The sequence below is a fragment of the Sceloporus occidentalis genome, unplaced genomic scaffold (genome assembly GCF_023333645.1).
Source record: "Sceloporus occidentalis isolate IW3139 unplaced genomic scaffold, rSceOcc1.0.p SCAF_7, whole genome shotgun sequence".
In the NCBI taxonomy this organism is placed as follows: domain Eukaryota; kingdom Metazoa; phylum Chordata; class Lepidosauria; order Squamata; family Phrynosomatidae; genus Sceloporus; species Sceloporus occidentalis.
Genome location: NW_028316987.1, coordinates 51655042 through 51681220, shown reverse-complemented (window position 1 = coordinate 51681220; position 26179 = coordinate 51655042). Strand labels below are relative to the sequence as shown.

At 37.7% G+C, this 26179-nt stretch overlaps 1 protein-coding gene and 1 pseudogene across 1 annotated transcript in view; both read left to right on the top strand.

Moving 5' to 3' along the window:
* The window catches only part of LOC149309735 (ubiquitin-conjugating enzyme E2 E2), a 160831-nt gene that overhangs the window by 114639 nt on the left and 20013 nt on the right, over positions 1–26179 (top strand). The window lies entirely within an intron of this gene.
* On the top strand, positions 25785–26002 carry LOC149309736 (U2 spliceosomal RNA; annotated as a pseudogene).

Here is a 26179-nt window from a genome sequence, read left to right as displayed (position 1 = left end):
GTTTTTGCCACCGAATTTGCCACCCAAATACAGCCTGGGTCCATTACCACTTCCAGGAGCACTCTGGCGGCCATTTTCTTAAGCTGGAAAACTCCTGGCTGAAAAGAGCTGCACTGAGCACTCCTGGAAGCTTTAAGCCGGATAGAGGTAAATCGATTTATTATGCCATGGGATAAGCTCCAAAGGCTGTCTGGGCCTGCATTCTAGTATTCAATCCACTCTGGGCTGAAGCAAATTGACTCTGCTCCCCAGAAGCAGAGGATCACAAAGCACTGTCCAAAAAGGGCCCTGTGCACATGGAAGCAAAAACTCCCCTTGCAACCTCTTCCAGATCTAAGGTTGTGTGATTCAATGATACTATCATACCCCTCAGAATGTTTTCATGGGATCTGAAATGAACTGAGAAGTAGAAAAGAAGTGAAGAGGAGAAGGTTTGAGATTCAGGGGAGATGGCCTAGGAGCAGAGGCATTGTGGTGCCAAGGCAGGAAAGGGAGGTATGGGGGGTTATTGGCAGGAAAGGAGATGGAGAGGTGGGTGAGCAGAATGCAGGGTGGGCAGGTAGTGGTGGAGAGCTGTGTCATGTGTAAATGTGCCAGTTAACACTGAATAGGTTGGTGTTAATTGACATTGGTGTTGAGGAGGGGTGGCCAGACCTTTTGCTTGCTTGCTTGCTTGCTTGCTTGCTTGTCTGCCTGCTTTTTCTTTCTTTCTTTCTTTCTTTCTTTCTTTCTTTCCTTCCTTCCTTCCATCCTTCCTTCTCCTATCTTGGTCTCCTCCCTCCAGATTAAGAAGGCAAAAAATGAGTGTTGTAGTGTTTCTGATACGAGACTGGAATGCTTGCTGGAGAGGAGGGGATGGAGGGAGAAATGGGCAAAGGCTGGCAGCGCCACTCTTGTTCAGTTGCTCAGCCCTCTTCTCCCAGCTGAGTGGGTGCATGATAGGCAACACACAGGTCCCATCAGCCAGCCTGTGCCTTGGCTCTTGTCACTCGGCCACTCCATTACACTTCATAGACCTTCAGTGAATATATTCAGCAGTAACCCTGCTGCTTTGCTCACTAGCTCTTCCAAGTCTTTGCAATTTTCTACAAGTAATATGTTGTCACCTGATTATCTTAAATTGTTTGAGGTTCCTTTCCCAAATTTTAACCTCCTTCCTCTGAGTCTAATTTTACCTCTTCCGTATGATATGTTTTGCATATAAATTAAATAGTGAAGTTGATAAAATGCAGCCTTGTATGACACCTATGCTAATAGGAAATCATTGTTTTTCTACATTGTGCTTAGAGTGTTGCTTTTTGACCAGAATATAGGTTACACATCAGAGCAAGCAAGCAGACTTCCCCAAAGGCAGATTGAGGCCATAGCCAGTCTGTTTCACTCCAAAGTCTATCTTTTTTGTTGTCTTATTTTTCTCTGATTTAATTATAATAGTTATCTAGTTCTGCAACTCCATTTCTTCTTTGATTTTAATTTCCTGAGTAAAATGCTATGTAATTATCTGATTGAAAACATTCCATTTCCAGTCCATTTTAGCTCATTTACACCAAGCACGGCTATGTCTATGTGTTTTATGATTTACTGCTTTTCCAGATTTATGCTTCTCACATTTCATGTTCCAGCTGTATATGTTTTGTAGCTTCTGACTTTTCTTTGACTTCTGTGCATGTCAGTAGCTGGACATCCTTTGAGCTTTAGTCCAGTACTCATACTTGTTCTTGCTCCTGCCCAGTAACTGGTTGAGTACCTTCTGACCTGGGAGTCTCATCTTCCTGCACTTTCTCGTTGTAGGTTTTTCAAAGGAAACATTTTCAGAAGTGGTCCACTGCTGCCTTTTTGTACAGAGTAGTAGCTGCTTTGGTGTTTACTATGGTGTCACTGCTGTTCTCTGAGAGAAATCCTCCACCAGTGTCTCTGTGTCTGTCTGTCTGTCTGTCTCTCTATCTCTCTCTCTCTCACACACACACACACCTACTGCCCAGCAATTGTGTGGCACGTTTGGTCTGGCTCCTTAGCAAAAGCCTGTCAGTGCTACTACCAGTGTAGCCTCTTGCCTCACAGGTGCACACATGCTCACTATCATTAAAAGTAGTGTCAAAGTAGGCCTAGGGCTGCAAGCTCAAAGTATGTGTGTGCTGAAATAACTGCTATGCAGCTTTTCAGTTCTTCTGGATTTGATTAATGTAGATAGAATACATATCCCATCTAAGGCCAAGCCCATTTCTAATGTTATTTCTGCTCACCATTAGGCTGTTAACCCATGACAGATCATCCTAGAAATCCAGCTCTCCACAAAAATAGTGTTACTTACCTCTGCTTTATGGTGAAAATGGAAAATGCAAAATCTAAGTGAGGTTCCAATTTTTTTACTGTAGCATAAGTGGGTAAGATTAAAAATATTGTCATATTGTACATAGGGAGCCTTTTTAAACACAAAGAGCTTCTACCATAACTTTCCTGTGAGCCTAATGGATATCATCCATCCCGTCTATAACAACTGGAGATAGCATGCATACCTGGTAGCCCACATGTGAGTGTAGTGTATTTAGACTATGAATGTGCTGTGTTTCAAGAAAAAAATAGTAATAATATCAAGTTTAAAGTGATGTTCTTTGACCAAAGTGTTTTGTTTATTTTTTGGCCTTTTTTGACTTTCTTTAATACTCATCTAATGTTCTAATCCTAGGGGAGTTATTCATTGTCTGTAAGGTCAACATCCTGCTCTCCTAAAACAGTTTTGTGCAACCTAAACTGCCTAAAGGTCACAAAAAGTGTATTTACTGTTTCTGCACACAAAAGCTGGTGTTCTTTAAAGAAGGGAAACTCCACACTGAATTGAATGTTGAATTGTTGATATTGTTGTTGTGGCGCTTTCAGACCAAAGAAGCCTTTGAAAGGGTTTAGGCAAACTTTCCAGTCACTGAAGCCATTTGACCCAGCTTTCTGTCAGTGGGAGACCTCCAGCATCAAATGAAAGTTAATATCTATTTGATAGTTGCCAAACAGATGACATGGTTGTCACAGAATTATTATCACTGAAATACTATCTATTTAGAGGTCAGAGAAATTACGAAGCAAGTGTGATGTATAGAGGATTTGCTGTTTGTCTGCACTGGCCCCTGCAGCATGCCTGGCATTTCTAAGTAGCTGGACAAATTGCTATGCAAGCCCACAGAGTTTCCATAATGTCAGGCCTGTTTAAATGTTAATTTTTCAAAACCTCACCAAAGATTTCTGCCTGAGTATATTCATCTTGTCAGTATTAGTAGTGGAAAAGCAAGTATATTTTAACCATGAAGAAGCTAATTCTTTTAGTTTTGTGTATTTAAAGTAAGGACAATTGTTGCTCTTCCTATATATAAGCTGTTACTTGAAACAGTTCATTCAGTAAGGAAGACTTGAGTGAAATAAAGTAGAAACTTATTTTATGTTTTTAAAATGTGTTGTACTTGGTTTTACTAAAAGTGTAAAAGATCTCAACTTTCCCAAATCAGTTTCTTCTTGCAGCTCTTTATGCCCACTGGTGTGTTTAAGGAACCGCTAGAGAAACTTGTAATATAGTGGATTACTTCAAAAAAGTACCTTTGTGTACAGGACTGTTTTCTTTACTTTCAAAAACAAATATTAAAACCTAAATTGATACTAGGTAGGGTAGTTTTGTAAAAGTAGTGTATTAATAAACATGTTTATAATAAATTTTATTAAACATTTCCAGACTTGTCTGATATTGCAATATTTATTTTCAATCTGATTTATCATCAGTATTACTGATAATAAAGCAGATTGAAAATAAATATTGCAATATCAGACAAGTCTGGAAATGTTTAATGAAATTTATTCATTTAACTCCCACCTCCCAGCTGTCCTAGGCATCAGAGGAGGAAATAGGAGAGACTTGCGTGTGACTCCCCTTGCTCCTCCGATTGCGAATAACCAAATTCTCAATTACCAAGTTTGCAAATGTAAAGGGCCAACTGTACCTTGGATTCCTGCTTCCACAGGATTAGTTGTGGAATTACTTGTAATTACTGGTTAAAACATTTTACTTGCATCAAGTCTGCATAGAGCAACTGTTATAAACATCAGGTACTGTAGTTCAAAAATGAATAGAGAATAAATAGGAAATAGCACTGGAAATCACCTGCCTAAAAACTTCTTAGCCATCCTGTAAAGTTACCTATATTGGCACTTCTGTTGTGCCTAAGGTATTATAAGATTTGTGTCATGCAGAGTGTCACTGTAGCAGTAATAGTATAGGCTTAGAAAGAAATCAATCAGTAAAATTGTTTGATTGTCCATGAAATGTTTATATATTAAAATGTTGTGTCCAAATACTGTTTAATTATTTGTGAAACCAAATGCCTCATGCCTTACTTTTCAATTTATCACTGTTGTGTGCCTTCAAGTAACTTCCAGCTTCTGGATACCTTAAGATGAACTTATAATAGGGTTTTCTTGACATAAGGGGTTTGCTACTGCCTTCCTCTGAGCGTATAAATTGCCCATAGAGCAGAAGTTCAAACCCTGGTCTCCTGGAGTCCTTGTTCACTCAAACCACTACTCCATTTTGGCTGTCTCTACCTTTTAGCACTGTGGTTTATTTATTTATTTCTTCTGTGAATATAACTAAGCTATAACAGTTAATCAGCAAATGCCAACTAAGCCAATTAATCTCTGAACTGTTTATTAGAAATATATAGCTTTTGTTGTCCTGGTTCTATTAGAAGCCTAGTAGTTGTATAAAGATATAAAATAATCTACTATTCAGCCCATGGAGGAAAAAACAGATTCCAGTAATGGCCCCAAGCATTTGGAGGAATCTGTGGTACCTATGAGCCTTCAAGATAGCAAATGCTATAGGGAAATGGAGGGAAATGAAACAGAAAGTGTTTAAAGAATGCTGTAATGTTTTAACAACTGTTTTAAAGAGCTTTTATCTTTTTAATTTCATTTTATTATTTTAATGTGCGATGTGTTTTAATATTGTAATAGTTAAAATCTATTTTATTGTTCACTTTTTGTACATTTTAATTGTATTGTTTGTTTAAATTGTGAGCCACTTTGAGTCCCGATTTGGGGGGACAAGAGACTAATAATAATAATGATAAATATCCAGTTATGCAAAGATGAGGTGTCATTAAAGGGGTGTGCTAAATTAAATTCTTTTCCCCACATGATTTTCTTTTAAACTTTGTGGAGCCTTGGTCAAGGGGTTGTTGCTTCTGTGCTTCCTCTTCGATAGCTCAGCCTCTACATGCACCTGCTGCTGGTCTAAGCACTTTCTCACTCAGATCCTTTCTGACTATCATAACTGTTAACTTTCACAGGCCAGTTTTATTTCCTTGGGTGAGTCTTCTCTCTTTCTTTTGCCTGTGTTAACTTGATACGTGTTAGGCCCATTGCTCCTAGCCTCATGTCATCCTCTCTATTCCTGGACAAAGATCAGCCAGTCCAGATGCCAATGTAGTGGTCTAGTCCAGAAAGATTGGCTGTTTGCTGCAGAATTTCCAGATAACTCTGCAGCATCAGCTGGCAGACTAGACATCCCTAAAGCCCCATACGAGCCACCACTTTGACATCCATTCTGAAGGTCCCTTTATCTGGCCTCTGACGTTGGAATGGCACCATGTCGGTAAGCAGGCACTCTGTTTCCACCTTTACAGGTCATGGCAGGGGCCATCAGGATGGACACAATGGCGACAGCAAGTATGGGGTGTGCGGCAACAGTGGGTTTGTGGCTCAGATCAGAACCAAGGGTAGGATAGCACAGGCTTGGCCCATGGTATCCTGCTCGTATGCTCAGGCCCCATGTCACTTAACCAAATTTTATTTTATGGAAGGCCATAACTTTAAATAGCTACATTTTTTGCCAAAATTTTACCCAGTGAGCATATAGAATATTCTTCTCAACTTCATGGCTTGCTTTTGATAGAGATTTTGTCACTCCAAAGATTAAATTGGCAGTGGCCAGTGTGGAAGTAAGATTCAATTATGAATCTGGTTCATTTTCATACATGAAATCTGTGGAGGCAACATTTTGTCCTGTGTTTCAGATAGTAAAATGAATTGGGCCAGCCCTATCACAGTCATGAGCAGAATCTGTCAGTTGTTTCTGAGGAATCTACAGAGATTCTGGATTGCTGAAAGCAATCTTTTTTTTCCTTCTCATTCTCCTATACATTTTCTTCATCCATACCGCCATATGTCTGCTAAAAGAGTATCTGCCAATTCTGACTAACATTAACGTCACCCACTCTGGTTTCAGCATATAATTATGAAAATATTGTTCATTGCATACAGTTGCTTTGCATTACATATAGTAATAAGAACTGTTGCCTAATTAAAGGAGCAGGTCCAAACAACTGGAACTGCTTGCTGAGCCAATTGAATGGAGAGGCCTGTTTACTTGGAAGTTCTTTGTGACATGCCTTAGTACACATGGAACATTCGATGAAAACCATTCTCTCCTCCTAAGAATTAAAAGCTTTCTTTTTACTATTTATCTGTATTGGACATCATTCCTTGCAGATGACTTTGGATAAACACATTTTAAAAATTGATGACAGAAGTTGTTAAATAGTTTTCTGAAATTAAAATCAGCTGTGTTAAAGTGTCACTGACCTTTAGCACAACTCCTTATGGAAACTGGCGTTACGCTGGAAAATAAAAATGACTAGATTTAGAGAGAATAGAAGGAGAAATAATTCTCAGATTGTTTAAAAAAAATAAATTTGAGGATATTGAAGTGAATCCTTACTGGAAACATTGTAAAGAAATAGCTATATAGAGGTAGTGTTTTGTAGCAATTCCTCTATGAAGTCAATGGAAATAAAGTCAACTTAAATAAAATGAATTATTGGTTCGTACGCCACCATAAGGGATAATGGGACAGGGCCATCCATGGATGGCAAGCCTGTATATAATAAGGGCCAACTGTATTTATAACAAAATAGAAACAAAAAGGTCTTTGTTCCTGAACATTTCTTCAGTTGAGATTCTTCAAGCTGTTCATGGAATAACAGGAACACCCAGTCTCTGGAAATTATTGATTTAGCAGAAGTCGTCAGATTTTGTAACCTCTTCAAAAAAAATGTTTATCAGTTGCCCTACCTCCTTAGAGGTGCCTTATAATTTAACTAGTAGTAGTTTCTAAGGGAATGTGTTGTGTGTACTTTGTTTTGGGCACAAAACTAACTGGTGGATATCCAGAAAAGTACATGTTGAGTACATGTACAAAAGTACAGTACTCAGTTGTAATGAATGTTTGTGTAGAACTATAAAACTACTCAAGATGATTGGAGGACTAGAGTCAATACCTGACCTCTTTGAACAGTTATTAATTCTCTGGTAATTGAAGTTAAAAGCTTCCACGGCCAGCATCCATAGTTTTTTGTGAGTTTTTCGGGCTATGTAGCCGTGTTCTAGTGTCCGGGAAAGCAGCCAACAGAACTGCTGATAAAGGCTGAGGCCAACTTTATAAAAAAACAAATACAAGGCTTTTGCAGCAGCAAGAAACCAAGTCCATTATCACAGTATCAATCCAATGTCCAATAGAGCAGAGTCAGAGGCAAGCCAAGGGTCCAGGATTCCAGAGAGCAGGTCAGCAAGTCCAGGGTCAAGGGTTCCAGGTCAATCCGTAATTCAGGAAGCAAGGTTTCAGGCAACAAAGTCCAGGGGAGTCAGAGCAAGACACTTTTGCCAGGGAACCCAGATGAGTTCTGACAAAGAAACTCGACGTCTTGCAGCTGTTTATATTAGCCCAGTTCCTAATCACAGCTTTTTAATGATTGCTGAGCGTTTCTCATATAACCTCCTGGATCAACGGAGATACACTCTTTCTGTTCTTCTCTGGCTGGAGGTAGGTACGACTTTGCCCTGCTTCTCTATGTCTCCCAAGCCTGGAATCTCTGCTGGAGGGAGGCTGGGCTGCTGAGGCACAGGATCTGCTACAGCTGGCATCACAGAGCTAGAGCCTGGCCCCACTGACTCAGATGGAGCTGGATCAGCCTCCTCCTTCGAGTCCTCAGCCTGGCTGGCCATGACATCTAAAAGAGTTTATTCCTGATGTTTCACCAGCATCTGTGGCTGGCATCTTCCATAGCAGCATTCTCTGAAGATTATAGCCACAGATGCTGGCAAAACATCAGGAATAAACTCTTCTAGAATATGGACACATAGCCCGAAGAACTCACAAAAAAACTAATTCTCTGGTGTCCTGAAAAACTCATCATTGAATTTTACCTTGTACTCCCTTCTATAGGAGTGAGTGCTTGGGGGTTGTTTTGTGTTTTTCTGACAACAACCAGGTAATTGGGTCTGGTCACTCCTTAAATTTACTACAGTAAATTTCTTTTTCCAAGAAATTTGTGGGATATCTAAACAGTTGCTAAACCCAAATGTATGTCACTGATCAGGATGCTGCGATTCCCAGTTTCTGCTCACTGTTTACAAAACCTGCACTGACATTTTCTGTGGCAATGGCCCTTACACAAACAGGTCCTCAAAAAGTGGAGACAAGATCACACAAATTTCAGGAGGCCTTTGCACTCTCTTCAGATACTATTTCTCCTGATATGTATGAGAATGCTTTTCCACAGTGCTTTGTGCAGGGTTATGTCAGGACTCTGCTTGGTATTGTATCTCCTTATCAGTCAGTACCTCTGTGCCTGTTAGCTTCCTTATGAGATTAGATCCATGAGAGAACAAATGGCCAAGATGGTCTGCATTCAGCAGCAGCTGTGTCAGTGGAAGACAAGGACAGCCCTAAAAATGCATGTGTTGGGCATATTAAGCATGCTGTAAAGAATAAGTTTGTATTAAGCATGCTGTAAAGACACGTGTTATCCCTACATTTCACTCACTGAATCTGTATTCACAGAGGTGACCTACCTTTGAGTAAATGATCTGATATGAGTATGAAAGTCAGCTTTTAAAGAGATTCCCTTCTTGACAGTGAGCTAACAATTTTTTTCCTGGAAGGTATCAAGGTTAAGCTATTGTGTCCTACTATACTGGTCATTGTTGCATGAGCTGGTAAGCCAGAGACCCACAGGAGCAGGAGCCCTCATCTGCTGTGGATGAGCAATTGCTAATGTACACTACTCAGCTACTCTCACATTTAGCAGCAGCAGCAGCAAAACAAACCATGGACCTTTACTCTACTGTTTGTCATGGCATGTGAACTTGGATACAGTTGTCACTGTGGTTTTATTCTTTCTCAAGGAGATAAAGACCTTGGTTTGATTTAGGTTTGTGTGGGCGTTCCACCTCTTAATTTGTTGGGGAGAACCAAATGAGAGCAGCAGCTACACATGGGTTTATATAGAACAATTAAAACAACAACAATAACAACAGAGCAATGCTTCATGGTTTGAGAATGAACTGGTTAGCCTGTGTTCTTGCAGCTCCCTTTCTTGTTATGCAGTATGTTCAAACAGAATCAGTGGACTTAATATTATGGACTGCTTAACACAGTGCAAATACATTCTACTTGATGATGGAAAGTTAACTGAATAAAACTTGAAAGTTACGCTTTGCACAGTCCATATCTAATTTATGTCTTCTTAAATCAACACCTTCAAAGCCTCTTTTTCTCTCAGTTCTGTTAGGATTTAGTGAAGAGTGGGAATATTTGTACAGTAATTCATAATTAGATAGTGTAATGTGAATTATCAACATAGCATGAGTAACTAAACAGTAATACAGGTTGGGTCTCCCTTTTCTGAAATACTTGGGAGCAGAAGTGTTTGGGATTTAGGATTTTTTTTTTCAGAATATTTTCCTAAATATAAAATTCATTTATGTTTCGTATACATCTTATACACATAGCCTGAATATAGTTTTATACATAATATTTTAAATAATTTTGTATATGGAACAAAATTTGTATACACCGAAACATCAGAAAGCAAAAGGTGTCACTATCTCAGCCACCCATGTGGACAATTTTGGAGTATTTCAGATTTCAGAATTCTGAATAAAGGATACTCAACCTATATTTAAATATCCGTTATTATTCTATATTGAAATACAATCATTACATACTATAATGCAGGGAGACAAAGAAGATTGTGAATTGTTTTGAATTAAATGGCAAGCTCCTGGCCATGTAATTATAAGACCAATTTGCCATGTCATTCTGTTGTTGCTGTAATAAATCAATAGTGTCATTTCAAGCCTAATCCAAGCTAAATTAGTATTCAATTAATTTAATATCTTTGTACACAGATAGAAATAGACATGCTCACTTAAATATACTCATCGCCTTTTTTAAATAAAAAGGGTGACTACTTATTAAAAACCACTATGATGCAAAGAGAAATATGTTTGGTCATGAGCTTCACTGAAATGAATATTTCCTGAGCAGTATGGGTTGTTCCCTTGCTTTCTAAGAAATGATAGCACTAAAGCTGTCACATTTTTTTTCATTCTTCATACATTTACATAGCCACTTCTTTGATATATGTATATGAAATGTGAAGGGGAAAGGGCTTATATAAAAACATACAAATTGTTACCTCTGTACAGTATTCTTAAACCCCGAGACAGTTAATTGAAATAATTATTCAAAATATTTATTCTCACTGCCAATACTTCATTTTTTCTTTGAGCAGTGACATGCCTTAGTACACATGGAACACTGAGCAGTGCTTTCCTTTTCAGTGATGTATATGAATTACTGTTACTGTGCATGTCGATGCCCCCAAAGGTCATAAATCTTATATTTGCTTTTATAACTGTAACTAAATTCCATGTCAGCCATTTTTGACTTATAGGCCAGACCAATCCCATTATGGCTTATTCACAAGCTTTTTGAGGACTGAGGGCCAAGTAAGGTAAAGAAATAAAATCATTGTGAAATCGAAGGCTTTCACAGCCGGCATCCATAGTTTTTTGTGGGTTTTTTAGGCTATGTGGCTGTGTTCTGGATGAATTCTATTCCTGAAGTTATGCCAGCATCTGTGGCGGGCATCTTCAGAGAATGCTAGCATGCTAATGTTAATGTTTTATTATGATTTCCTTCTTTTATATGGGGTTTTCTACATGTGTTCTATGTACATTGTGTTCTAAAAAGTAGAAAAATAGACACATATTACCAAGGATCAAGCAGCTTTAGTGCTGAGCATGATTTAAAGCCAATTCCTGAACAAAGACATCAAAACAGACATAGATATCAAGAATATATTACAACAATCACCTATCTTCTCCTATATTTTATAGCTGAAAAAAAAAACAAACGTACAGCAGTGGTTTCAGGTAGAACCCGGTTCCTGGATCGATACTATAAAATGGAAGTAGATTTAATATAATATTTGAAAATAGTGCGTGCGTGCGTGCGTGCGTGCGTGCGTGCGTGCGTGCATGCGTGTAAATATAGACCATATCAGAGGTTTTGGCTTCTGCCTTCCTCAGCAATGTCTATTGGAATGAAAGAGATAAAAGGCATTGCATTGCAATTATAGAGTTACAGAATTCCTCATGGAATTCAGAAGATGTTGCTGAACACAAGAGTTATGTTGTCCTCTCAATTAAAGCCATACAGTATCAAGGTTTTGAGTCTTTAGTTCAAGAAAATTTTCCCTTAAATGGGGTTGGATCATGTGGCTTCACTGCCATATGGCTGTGCCACTCTGAATTAAAATGCCTTGTAACAATTGTTCCAGCTCTTTGGTGGTGTTTACTGGTTTACGATTTCTTAATTTTGTGAAAAGATCAGAGGTGATTTTCTCCATATAGTGTATGTTGCATCCAGGGAGCTGGCTATAGCATTGCAAGTCATATTTTGTTTAATGGGGTAGATTTTGCCTGTGCTTCTTCTTTTAAAAGTTGTTATTTAATTCAGATGTGTACAAGTAATGCAACACTTGGATGCAAACTGATGATTATCAGCATTTTTAGCTAGTATTTTTATTTCAGCTTTCACCAGCAGCTTCTTAAGTATAGATGGTTGACAGAAAGCAATGATATTGGAAAGTTATTAATAGCTTTAGAAAGATATCGTGAATTAGCTCTCAAGATGTAGCTTTCTTTCACGCCAAATAGTCACTAGAAGATGATGGGTGGAAATCATCCACAGAAAGCACACAACTGTCCTGATTTTTTTAACTGCATTTTTTTTGTAGAGGAGACATTTTCTAGTAAATATAACAGCCTGATGGATGCATATTCGGGGATAAGATATTGAAATATTTTTGATGCAGCTGGTACTTTAATTCCTTTTTTGCTAACACAGTATAGCATAGATCACATTGGAAGATGAGCATGTGAAGGCTCCCCTAATATTGTGGGTGATGCCATTAGGTCTTGGTTTGTGGCAAGGCTTAGTACCTGTGTCGTCATCTGTGTCATGTGTCATCCTGTAGGTGAGTACCTGTCTGAGGTTTGGAGGCTGTCTGTAAGCAAGTAAAGGTCTGCCACCAAGGACCCTTGAAAGAGTGGCATTGGGCCTGAACACACAAGCCAAAATAAAGCTGCTTCAAATCACTTTGGAGATATGCTCTTTAAATGGCGCACACATCTTAAGAGGCCAGAAACTGCACCAAAGCTGCACTCCAGTCCTTAGGCCTGGATCATGGCTTTGGTGTGGCTTATGGCCTCTTAGGATGCATAAATCATTTAATCAGCATACCTCCAAAGTGACCCAAAGCAGCTTTATTTTAAACTGTCTGATTGGGTCCATTATTGTCAAGAATAGGTTGTAGTTCATTGATGATGCCCCTGAGTGATCCCAGTGGGGAACTGTATATGACCACTAGTGGAGTTCTGTCATTTTCCCTCTTCATTTTGTTCTGAATAGATCAGTTCTGGGTACAAGTCTTGCTTTGTTTATTTATTTTTTCACTTCATGTGGTGGGAACTGTAGTCTGAGGGATGCTTGTTGTAATTCCTTGAGTTTGCCATCCCTGTCTTGTGGGTCTGAGCAGATGCAATTGTATTGGAGGGCTTGGCTGTAGACAATGGATCTTGTGGTATGTTCAGGGTGGGAGCTGGAGGCATGTAAGTACGTGTAGCAGTCAGTGGCTTTGTGATATAGTGTGGTGTTTATCTGTACATTTTGTAACTATACTGTGGTGTCCAGAAAGTGAACTTGTTCAGTAGATAGTTTCAGGCTGAGTTTGATGGTGGGATGGAAGTTGTTGAAACTCTGGTAGAATGTCTTGAGTGAGTCCAAATTATGAAGGTATCATCAATATACTGCTCCTCTACCTGAGGTACATTGATGATATCTTCATAATTTGGACTCAATTCAATACATAATTTGGACTCAATTCAATACAATTCAAAACATATCAGCTGTTTCACAAAGTAGGTTTGTAACTAGAGTGTAATGCGTTTTGGTTAAAAGGCCATCCAGGAAAGGAATTTGTGGCACTTCAAGGGTACTGTTTTAGATTAATTTTATAGTAGGATGAACAGACTTGATGTAATTTGGAAAGCATTTCACACCTTCTCTGCTGCTACTTATGAAGATATCATCAGTATATCACCACTATACACATGGTTTATATTTAGTTTTCCTCAGGATAGCTTCCTCTAGTTTTCACACACACACACATGGTTATTATTATTAATTCATTTATATCTCATCTGTCTCCCAATAATGGGACTCAGGGGGGCTATCAACATATTTAAAAATAATACAGATTAAAAACAGTACAGGAACTTCAATAAAAATATAAATACAATTAAACAATTAATTGCAGTTAAACAATTTGCAAACTTATAAATCAGTTAAATAATTTATAAAGTTTAAAAATTAACATTAAAAACATTAAAAGCCATTAAGACTGTACAAACCATAAAACAACATAGCACAACATTAAAAGCCCACCCTATTCAGTTTCTAAAAGCCCTGTGACACAAGAGTGTTTTGCTGGCAGAAGGAGAGCAAGGAGGGAACAATCCTGACATCCTTGGGGTGGCAGTACCAAAGAATTGAATCAACCACTGAGAAGACCCCATCCCTTGTTCCCATCAAATAAGTCTGAGAGGGACAAAGAGAAAGACTGATCTTGGAGCTCTAATGGGCTCATAAAGAGAGTTTAAGTTTTACAAATAGCCTAGACCCAAGCTGTAAAAGACTTTATAGATCATCACCAACACTTTGAATTGTGTGTGGAAACATATCCGCAGCCAGTGGAGCTGTTGCAAAAAGGAAGTTGTACACTCCATGTAGCCAGCTCCAGTTAGTAATTTTCCAGAAGCTCTTTGGACCCGTTGTAGTTTCTGAGCACTTTTCAAATGCAGCCCCACATAGAGCACATTACCACAGTTCAGATGGGATGTAAGCATATGTTACTGTGGCCAGATCCAACTTCTCCAGGAACAGGCACATTAGTGCACTCCTGTTCACTGCCAAAACATGGGCCTCCAGGTTCAAAGCTGAATCCAGGAGTGCCATCTAACACATGTTGAATTCCTATTCCCAGATCTGTACTTTGAATGACTAGAAGCATTTCCACCTTCTGGATTAACCTTAGATTTATTCACCCTCATCCAATCCATTATAGCTGCCAGGCGTTGAACAACTTCTTTAGAATTAGGTAGAAAAAAGTAACAGAGCTGTGTATCATCCACATATTGGTGAGATTAGGGCCCAAAACTCCAGAAAACCTCTCACAGCAGTTTCATGTAGATGTTGAATAGCATTGACACTCTAGGCCAATTGCCAAGAAGCTGAACAGGAATTCCTCTATACCATCCTCTGAGAACGGCTCTCTAGAACAGAATAGAGCTCAGGTACCTGATCCAGGGAGGGATCGTGAGAGGGAAAAGGGCAAGGTGAATGACAGGAACCAAGGATTTGGAACTTTGTGGCCATCCTGGATCAGTCACAGGTATAGATCTCTTTTATAGGTAGTAACATGGATCTAGGTTGTGAGTAGTAATAGTTCCTTTCTTCTTTTTATTCCATATAACTGAAACATTAAGCACTTTCAAGTAGTGCCCGTAGCGTGAATAGTCTATCAGTTGCCCTGTCTCTTCAGAATGCAGAGCACACATAAAAGGAAAGCTGTGTTTTTGCTCTATTATCTAACAAATCACTTTTCAATGAAAAATAGATTACTATTAATCAACAATGTTTTATTCTAAAGGCAAAAATATGAACATAGTTTCAAGGAAGCAGCTCTCTTTCTACTGAAATGGAGAGCAGTACATTAATTTTTTTTAAAAAAGGTAATTTCTAAAAGCATCAAAAAATTGTAAATATGTGAGTCAAATACACAGTCATTTTTCTTTGGTTTGATTTACTGTAACATGAATATAGACATTTGATTATTTTATTTTATAAAATATAGAAAATACAGTATGCTTCAGTTCTGACAATTCTCCAGTCTTGCTCTTCTCATGCAACTTTCCTTTCCACTTCCTATGTAGTGTTAATCATAGTTTGTAGTGGCATACCAGCTATCTTTGGCACTTAGGGGCAAAGCAGACAGGAATGAAGGAGCAGCCTCAGGCTGCGCCACCTGTGAGCATTGCGCAATCAGCCAGCACCTGTGGCTCGCTCTCAAAGAGGGTTGCCACCACAGTCCCTTAGGGGCTGCCAGCAAGGAAAGGAATTTTGCCGGCGGCTTTGGGCTGCCTTAGGTGGCCTCAGAGCGGCTTCTGACCACTCTTGGACGTGCATCATCTGCATGCCATGCCCACCAAGCAGCCAGACGCCACTCTTTTTAGACCATCTGTTTCGGGCCTACCTTTCCAAACTAGAGTAGGAAACTTGCTTCAAACCATAGTTTCTCATTCTGAAGTGATTTCTGATTTTGTTTAGGTAGGCAAGCGCAAATCATACTTTAATGGTTTCAGTACCCTGCTAAATCAGGGTTGAAAATACTGCAATTTTCCAGACATTGTTGTGGATTTTTTAAAAATATATATTTTTTATTAATTTAATTTGACATGATTAAAAATACATTGAATGATAATACCATTGACAGTAACATACAAAACAGTAATCACAATAATCACAACATAGGAATGAGGAAAAACAATTACTTTTACTACAACAACTAAAAGTTCCTTTTTTCATCAGTGTTAGTCCTTGTTTTCTATTTTATGTGATTTTTCCTTCAGCTTAAGCATTTGTATTATCCTTTACATCTGTTTTAAATAAAATTAATTGTTTAATATCTTTTCAAATTTTATTTGTTTGATTTAGAGTTCTTACAAGGGGCATCCATTATATACAAATTTGTCTCACTAGTCCAGAATAAATGAGTGACATTTTTCCCATGGGAAGTAAGATAAAGAGTATACATAACTAAGGGAAAAACAAAACAAAAAACCACATTCAAACGCAGAGATTACATATCAGTCTATCTATCTATATTGTAATCTACATGATGACTCCATCTCTTTCCCCATATCTTTAGTATCTCTCCAATGAAAAAACATTGAATCATTTTTGTGCTGGTAAAAAATTTTTTTTAGATAACAAGATAGTTAATCTATTTCTTATATATCGTATAGTTTATGTAATCAGTCATCTTCTGACAGAATCTCTTGTGATTTCCAGTTTTGAGCATAACATATTCTTGCTGAGTTAATCATATAAAGTAAAACTTTTCAATATCTTTTTACAATAGTTGGGTCTAGAACATCTAGCATCTTTACTAGATGCATCTCTGGTATTGTAGGGAAATTGATATCCAGTATTTTCAGTATTCAGTATTATAGATTTGTTTCCAAAATATGACTGCCTTTGTACATTTCCACTACATGTGGAAAAATATACCTCTACTTTCCTTACTCCCAACAATTGTCTTGTGACTTTTTCAGACCTAGGGGAGAAAGGGATGTCGAGACGCCGCCCTTTTTGCCCCTGACAGAGGCTGAAGATACCAAACGACGTGGCCTCCGGGAGCCCTAAAAAGAACCCACTCCTGGCAGGTTTTTCTTAGGGCACGCATGCAACACAATTAATACCTTCATGCACGCTGATGACATCCACGTGGCACAGTGCCATTTGGAGGCTGCGCCATGCGTACGTCATCATAGTGGCCCCCACATGGATGAGGGCGAGCCATTATGGTGTGGTAGGGTTCGGGAGAGTGTGGATCATAGTTGAATTGTAGCTGCCAGCATTCCTCAGCATTTGCTAGCCAGTCTAAGGCTGCTGGAATTTGAAGTCCAGCAATATCTAGAGACAAATACTTTCCACCTGTGTGTTAATGTTGAACACTGGACAGAAATAAAAAAGGAAATAGCACACACATAGCAGGAAGGAGAGATGCATAAGCCTCCTTGTTCCCTAACCAGATAATCAGACCTAAAACACTATTGAGTAACAAATACATTAAATAAGTAACAAAAAAGATTTGGCCAAAACTTGGTGAACAGTTATCCTCTTCCCAAGTAAGATTCTGAATACTTATTTTCTTCCATAATTCATCTTTGCTTGACTCTCCATTATAATTAATTGATTGAATATCTGTTTGCACTCAGCAGAACTCTACTACCACTGGAGAAAGGGGGTAGAGAAGTTTTATTTTTCAATTTCTTCTTCTCAAAAGCCCTTAGAACAAGAGTGGACAAAGTACAGCCCTAGGGCCAGAAGTGGCCGTCTAAGGCTGTTTTTTGCAGCTCTCAATCCCTAAAACACCCTGGACTGTACTTTTTCTAGGGGACAAATTGCCTCTCTCAGTGCATCCAGGGATATCCAGTAATCTTTTGAATAGGCTCTTATGATTAAGGTCCCTGGCATTGTTTAACACCAAAAGCAGACACCAGTTTTTCAGGAGAATAAATAGCCTTTTGCTATTTTCAAGAGATGTTTGTTGGTAGTCATTCCACTTCCAGAGGTACCTGGGAGCAGACGGTTGGGCACCAGGTCTACCACAGTTGCCCAAACCTGCCTTGGGCCTGATTGCACTACAGAAATGCAGTTTGGCAACACTTTAACTATCATGGCTCAGTGTTATGGAATTCTGGGATTTGTAGTTTGTTGTGGCAGCAGAACTCTTAGACAGAGAAGGCTAAATATCTTACAAAATTACAGATCCCAGAATTCCATAGCACTAAGCCATGGCAGTTCAAGTGATGTCAAACTGCATTATTCCTGCAGTGCAGGTGCAGCCTTAGAGCCACCTACCATGCTATTCTGCATGAAGGATGGCACTGGATCTTCAGATGGAATGCGAATAGTAGAATACCACAACTTTGCATGCTTCCTCCAGTAAAAAACCCTTCACTGGGTTCTATTTTTTCTGGAAGTAGAAGGCTGCCTCCCTACATGGAGGGAAAAGTCTGGATCCTACCAGTATGATTTGTGAAGTATGATTATGCATTTATTCTGTCCTATCGGATCACTGGAATAACTAATATTGCTTTGCAAATGTTGCCTTCCATACACTGTCCTAGGTGGTATAGTTGACACCATAGCTAAATTTCCAGACTGGCCATGAATGCCACTAGTTCAGATCAAGAAGCTGACATATTCTTTATACTAAACATTAAATCCATCATTAAGAAGTCCTGGATGTTTCCCTTCCTAATGAGCAAGAGATGCTATCTTAATGGTTTATTAGGCAGGGAGGAAAATATTTACTAAAGCTTTACATGAGATTTATCTGTGTGATGAGGTTTAGCTATAAGAATAGGCACAATGATTGTGAAAGGCTAAAAGCAATAAGCAAGATTACAAAAACATTCCATGCAACTGATTGCCATTTCAGTCTCTATTAAATAGGAAGGTATCATGTCATGCTGAGATTAAATTTCCAGTACTACCGACGATAGCTAGATTAAGAGACAAAAACAGTATGGGGTGAAAAATGAACGAATTTAAACATGGAAAAGCAGATGATGATGTAGACTGTGATTGTAAGCACCTTTATTTGGATGCATACTCCATTATAAGGTGATCCATGAAAGTTGTAAATAGGATTTATGTTGTGCCAGTTTTTTAACACTGGATATATCCAAATAGCTTTTCTGGTACTTTACAGTATAATCTATGGTTGTATGAAAATAAGGTGAAGAAAGCATTAAATAATTGAAATATAAATGTTACGCAAAGATGCACAAGGCACACCAGTGAACCAGGGTGTTACTGAACAGATGTTCATCGCTTTCCATGCCCATCTCTGACACACTGGGATGATCAACCATTTAAGCTTCAATTCAGCCATCCTGCCTCAGATTTCATTACCCCTTACTTGTGTGTACACCACAAATGTCTGCTTCTGTCTTGTTCTCCACCACACACCAGTGTGCGTCCTTATTCTCTTACTCAGGGTTAAGATGATTGAAGCCTCATCTGCAAAGAGAAACATGCAAATTGTAAAAGATAATGAGTTAATATCAATTAGAGTAGACCCATTGAATCAATTATTGAATGAGGTAGGTGAACACTTAATATAAGTCCCATTGATTCAGTGGGTCTGCTCTTGTTGGTATTGTGTTAGGAATTGAATTTAGCCCCAAAATTAGAGTGTCCACAGACTTTGCACTACAGTATTTTCAATTTCTATTCAATTGGCAGTTTAGCAACATTAAGCTAATGTGAGGTTGTGAAGATTGTACTGTATACACAAACATAATTTGAAAAACTGCAGATGCTGCAGTCTTGCATTGCCATCCAAAATGGTAGTTAACCATACATTTTGCTGGCTGCATGGAATGGGAACATATGTAGCTCCTTTCAAGGCAACAGGTAATTAACACTGTGTTTAAAAAAACTGGAAAGAAAGATAAGAAAGCACAGTTGTAATTGCCTTGCAGGTGATTATAGTACAGGTTCCTCCTCCCATTGATAGCAAGAAAGAAACAAAATGTAAAAAAAGAAATGTGAGCACTTAGTACAATTAACATGGTTTCTTCGTTGCTGGAAAATGTCCAGGTTCATTGTCTAAGATTAATACAAAAGAAACTTGGTCTCTCCTGTGTAAAAAGATTTTTATCACCACCACCTCAACTCTGGCATTAGATGCTGAAGCAGAATACTCAGCTGTTTCAACAAGGCACAGTGAACAAGCTGTCATACACTTTTTAAAAAATAAATAGGAACTGTTTGACTAGAGTTAATAGATTTTTTTTCTAGTGAAGATTCAAAGTGCAGGGCAGCAATTTTTGGCAAGGCTTTCAAGCCTATGTTTAACAAAATAATAGACCTCTATAATTTAAATCCTCTGGGTCTTTTCTGTCCTTAAAAGAAAATGGGTTACATCTATCACTCTCTTTTCTCCTAAAACTAAGTGAGCAGTTCACTACTTTTATATACTAGTGGTACAGCATGCCTCAGGGTGTAATCTTTTATATTATCCATTCTACTGGTAGTAACAAAGAAGTGTTCTCTTTTTCCCTTCGCTCCCTCCCTCCCTATGGATCATTTTGGCAAATATGGATAGAATTTCTACCCAATTTGTATAAAATGCGTTCCTTCTCATTTATTTATAAAGTTAAAGTTAACTTCATTCTAGCTGTCATATCTTAAGTGGTGGTCATTAATTGGTATAGAATCAAAATAGGTTTCATTTTAATATGTTGATTCTCTCTCATTCATACAGTTTTGGCACTTAACCTTACAGCGACAGGCAACGTTAAAATGTCATAGTTCATAAAGAGGAAACTATTCAAATGCAATATTAGAATAGAATATTTTCCCTGTGGTTTTAGAATTGCTGTTGTAATTTTGTTGCTATATTTTATTTATGCTGTACTAAAGAAGCTACATAATATTGCTAATTATATACTGTAGGCATTTATGAACACAGACTCATGTTTATCTTGATGTGGTTTCATATTTAGAGATACTTTGAAAATCTATAGGTTTCTACCATGTGAACGCATAGGAGAGCAACAATTGAAACTTCATTGCTTGGAAATGATAGCCTGCATAGGAGCTGGCATGGCATAGCAGCTAAGATATGAGTTTTGATTCAAGTGATTTTGATTCAAACCTCTTTTCATCCATGAATGCACTAACTGGGCATAGGTAAATCAGTCTCTCTAAACCCCCATTTGTAGTGTGGAGATCATAATACTGACTTATCTTACAGGACTTTTGAGAGGATTATGGGATAAAATAGATTATGGGATAAAGTGCATAGAACACTGAAAGCTGTATATTTATTATAAATCATATTAAATATTGTCATTTAGAAGCAGCCTTTCATCACTTTACAAAGAGGATATTTTTTTTAAAAATTACTCATTGAATTATTCTCTTTCATTATTTTACTAGAACATTGATAATGAGGAACAAGGAGTTGGTATTTATATATAATTAATCAAGTCAGGCAGTGCTAAATGCAAGCACTTAAATTTTTGCATATATAAATTACCAGTTGTACAGACCTTTATAACAACTAAGTATTATAGAGTAGTTAGCTATGAGAGAATAGAAAATATTGATGGTAAAGGATATTTTACAGTAAAAAATGTGGACCAACAATGCAACACTACTTGAAGGGTGACATTATTCCCATTCCTATGTTAGCTGGTTATTTTAACACCGGTTCTGCAGTATATGTCTTGGGTAGTTAAATACTTATAGCGTTATATCTAGCGTTAAATTTTTGCTTCTGGCCAAAATACATGGCATTGGCAATGACCTTCAAAGTGCTAAATGGTTTGAGACACATTTTATACATATAAAACACACATAAAACCATGCAAATCCAAAACATATTAAAATCCATCAATAAATACTTTAAAACCATAATTTAATAATAATCTCGATAAAACAACATCTTAAGCTGATGAATGTCTTCCAACAGGTCATTTCACAGCCTAGAAGTGGCCAAAGAAAATGTCATCGGGTAAGCACCATCAGCCTCAACCAGGATGGAAACAACAAATATTTGTGAATATTACCAAAAGAGGCTATCCAACATAAGAAATGGAAATAAAGGAAAAATGCTAATGCTGACTACACAAAAAGAGTGCTCAAAGTCCTAAAATAAAATTTAGCAACAGAATAATTCAGGCATAAACTCCTAGGCCATACCCTTTATTCAATATAGTGCTAAAGTTGTTTATTATACTTAAGGAGAACCAAATACATTAGACTTACAAAACAACAACAAATTAATAGAGAATAATGACAGCAGGCCACACTTTACATCCTCCAAATGATATTAATAAAATATTGGTGGCCAGAGATTACTACAAGTGAAGCAAAACTGTAGAAGAAGAGAGGGTGAAATCTCTCTGTGAATATATCAAAGAAAGCAAAGGAAAAAATGTTGATAGACATATACAGAGAAAATATATACTGTACAGAGAGACATATACAGAGAGAATACATTGAACTTTGAAGAAACAAAAGTTGAACATAAAACAAAAATAATGAAAATCCTCATGACAGAAATAATAGATCATGCATGTTTGCAGCATGCACACAAAACACAAGATCATACACAACTATAGTAATAGCTTTACTGCTCCAACAGAATTATTCATACAATGATTCTTCTCATTTAGTCCCAAGCAGTGGTTTTGAAACTCCATACGTATGTGTATTAAATATCTGTTACACATATTTGTCACTTTTCAACCTCCAGATGTTTTGAACTTCAATGCCTAAAAGCCTCAGCTGGCATAGGTAGTAATCAGGATTTCTGAGAGTTGAAAGCCAAAATGTCTGGAGCACCAAAACTTGAGAGTCACTCCACTAAGGCAATGCTCTCCATACGTAGTTTTTTGTGATTATTATCCATACCATCCTATCAGTGCTAGACCATGAACAGAGAGCAAGATTGTGCCTACTGATTTCAAGGAGCAGTTGGGTAAAACAGTTAGGATCGCCCAAGAAAAATAAACTAAAAGCAAGGCAAAAACAAACACTGCACACAAGCTTCATTAGATTCTCCACAAATTCTTATCTGTGAAGCCTTCCTGGTGACTGATTCCAGGGTGTTAACTCCCTTCCAAGACTATCCAGTTTGCCATCACTGTCACCGATTGCCTTAAATCAAGAGCAAAGGCCTTTCAGTTCAACAGGTATTGTACAATTGACTGACTGCTAAGAAGCTCTTTATGGGTGGATACTTTCCTTTTGTTGCTGCGGTTCTTTTATATTGCTTTTAATTAAACTGTGTTTCAGTATTAGAATTGCAACATTAAATATCTTTGGGTTTTATCTATATCTTCAAAAACCTGCTTGGGAGCCAACTTAGGACCCAGTTTTGGAATATAAATTTAATAATTTATTTACTTAATATTGATTATGAAATTGAACTCAGTGGTTCTATAGTTAATGTTTTGTTGATTCTTTAGCACAAGTCGTTTCCCATATAGTACTGCCATCACTCTGAAACTCGTTCTTATAATCTATGAAGAATATTGAGCCTTGTTTCAGTTATGGTCATCTCAGGACAGAGAATGTTTGCAGTCCAAGAAAGTCAAAACAAATTGGAGATGTTGAGTAAAAACCAGCATAGAAAAATCAGTGGCTAGCCATGCTCCCAAGGGTTTCATGAAATTAACATCTCTTATCTTCCTTCTTGTTTGGCTATCTGCCAAATTTTACTTGATGGTTTAATTAGCTCCATGGGTTATATGCATAGGTAAAGAACTTTATTATTCTGACACCCTCATTTGAAAAGGAATTAATTCTTTGACCATAGTACAGTTCTGGTTAAAATAAAGATCTACAACATCATTCTGTAAAAGGGTTTTTTTTTTGGGGGGGGGGGTTGTTTTAGTTCAGCATATATCCATCTCTGTTTGGCTTTCTATTCCTCAATATTTTTGTGGCATTAGAGCTTTTGACTTCAGAGTCCAAAACCTTCCTAAGAGAATGTGGGCTTCTCACCAAAGCAATGTATCTTTTGTTGGGATTGCCAAAAACTGAACAGAGGTCTTGAAGTTGGTGGGTACTCTGGAGGGTAAATTTGATATACGAGAGAATATGCCAAGAGCTATTCTTTTCAAGCTCTAGTCAAACTTTTATTTGGCAATGTTGGGCTTTATACTGTTCCATATTTAACTACAGGAAGAAGAGTGAAATATTTGTATTTCAAGTTAGAGTATTCCATCTGAATGCCTGCATGGCACCAGTGTTTGCTAATACAGCTACAGTGGACAACAGTCAAGTATTTTGTACCTCATAGAAGGATTCCATCCTTGATATTTTTCTCTTTACCATTTCTTACAGTTTATGATTTTATATCCCACCTTTATCCTAGGATTCAATAACTTCCATTATCCCTGGTCTCTGGTACCATCACACCCTATTTTCTGCCCTTTCCCTCGCCTAGGTTGCTGTGAAAGAAAGAAAGAAAGAAAGCTATTTCTGAATGCATCTTTTGAAGTACATAATTAAGAAAGTGTGTGGATGATTAAAGACAGGATTTAAAAGACTGTATATTTCTGCTTCTTAAAATCAACGTCTCAGCTTCTGAATACAGTACTGTGCTTGCTTTGTATATAGCCTTTTTCAAATGTTCTCATGGTACTTTTAAGTATGTATGCAATTACATAGCTTTGTTACACTGTGGCCTTTATGTGTGGAATTCTGCTTCGTATATCACAGTTTGCTGCTATGTTAGTATTCCCCGTGGAAATGGGATAATGTGTAGTAGAACATATCATCAGTTTTATGAGACTTATAGTTATAGTTGGCCTCTTTTTTTTGACAAGTAGTACTGACATAAAATCTTACATGTTCATGCTATCTTCTCTCCGTTCTTGTTATAGCTCTGTAAAGAGTAGTCTAAATATTGGAAGAATACATCTACCTCTTTAATTAGTACTTATATGAAACATCTTTTCTTTATAGTTCAGCCATTTCCATCTGGATCTATGACAGGCAGTATTATCTTGCTATTGTAATTAATTTAACTGAGGTTGACAGCAGCAACACACATAGGAGCCTGGGACAGTTTTAGAACATGAGCTGCCCTTTCAGAAAATTGGTGTCCATCTGAATCATTCTGTTGAAATATAATGCCATTTCAAATACTGATATGATTTGTTTACTTTTACTGAGGTCTGTGGTTTATTTGCCAACACAGTTGGTAAGAATGGCAGTATAAATCACATGAAGTATAAAACACTTGGGCTTCAGCAAATTCGGCAGATGTCCATGCAGAGAAGAGAGCAATTAAATCCTCCTGCATTATGAACCAGATAGAATTATTCTCTTGCAAAGGACTTGCACATATGGGAATATTCTCTGGAGAAGCCTGCTGTCTTGTCACTCACTCCCTTGGGAATTGTAATTGTATAAATTGCTTAGTAATTGTGAAAAAGCATGAAAGAAGAAAATGACGCATTATTAATCTGCAAGAGAAGAAAACTTAAATTTAGTGATTGCTATGTGATTTTTGGACAGGTTGAATCTGGATTAATCAGTCTTACAGTAGGTCCATTGAAATCTTTGAGACATGATTCAGTCTGGGACCTGGGATTATATGCATGCAGAAACATGGGTCAAAACCCAACCTTAGACCCCCAAAAAAAAAATCATCTCACAAAACAGGAGTTTCTTTTCTCATCCAGCCCTCACATTTGTTTTAAATATTCAAAACCCTTGGGAGTACATTTTGAGATGCACAGAGGTGATTGCAGAGGGGAGATGGAATTCCATCTGCCAGTGGTGTCATTTCTGCTGGTGGAAGGTCATTGTTGAATACAATCCATGTTCTCTACTACAAAGTTGCCTCACGTATGGCATAAAGCATTGTGGATTATCCAGTTAGGTGCAAAAATAAATACACAATAAATAAATAAATCCTGCTTTGATTGTGAATTCCTGCATAGCAGGAGGTTGGACTGGATGGACCTTGCGGTCTCTTCCACATCTATGAAAATTATACGATCGGAAAAGAAACCAAAGTATTGCTTCTCGGCCTTTTGGCTAAGTTCAAGTGTAGTATCTATGAAAATTACTAATCCCAGAACTCCATTTCGTTGAGCCATGACAGTTAAAGCAGTGTCAAACTGCATTATTTCTGTACAGCAGATAAGACCATGGTCATATTTGCAATTCTTAATTTTTGAGTTTCTTTCTATTGTGTGAATAGGTCGTTTTTCCCCAATATATTTGGAACATGTCATTTTAAAACCTATTCAAGCCAATAAATGTGTTGTTTGCTATCCTTCAAGTATGCTTACAGGTACTTGCTTCTTAAGCGGCCTAGAATCAACTAATTGTACGGCTTATCTACTCAAAGAGATGTGATGGGGATATCATTGCTTTGGGATGATTGAAGAGTACAATTAGCCACCTTTG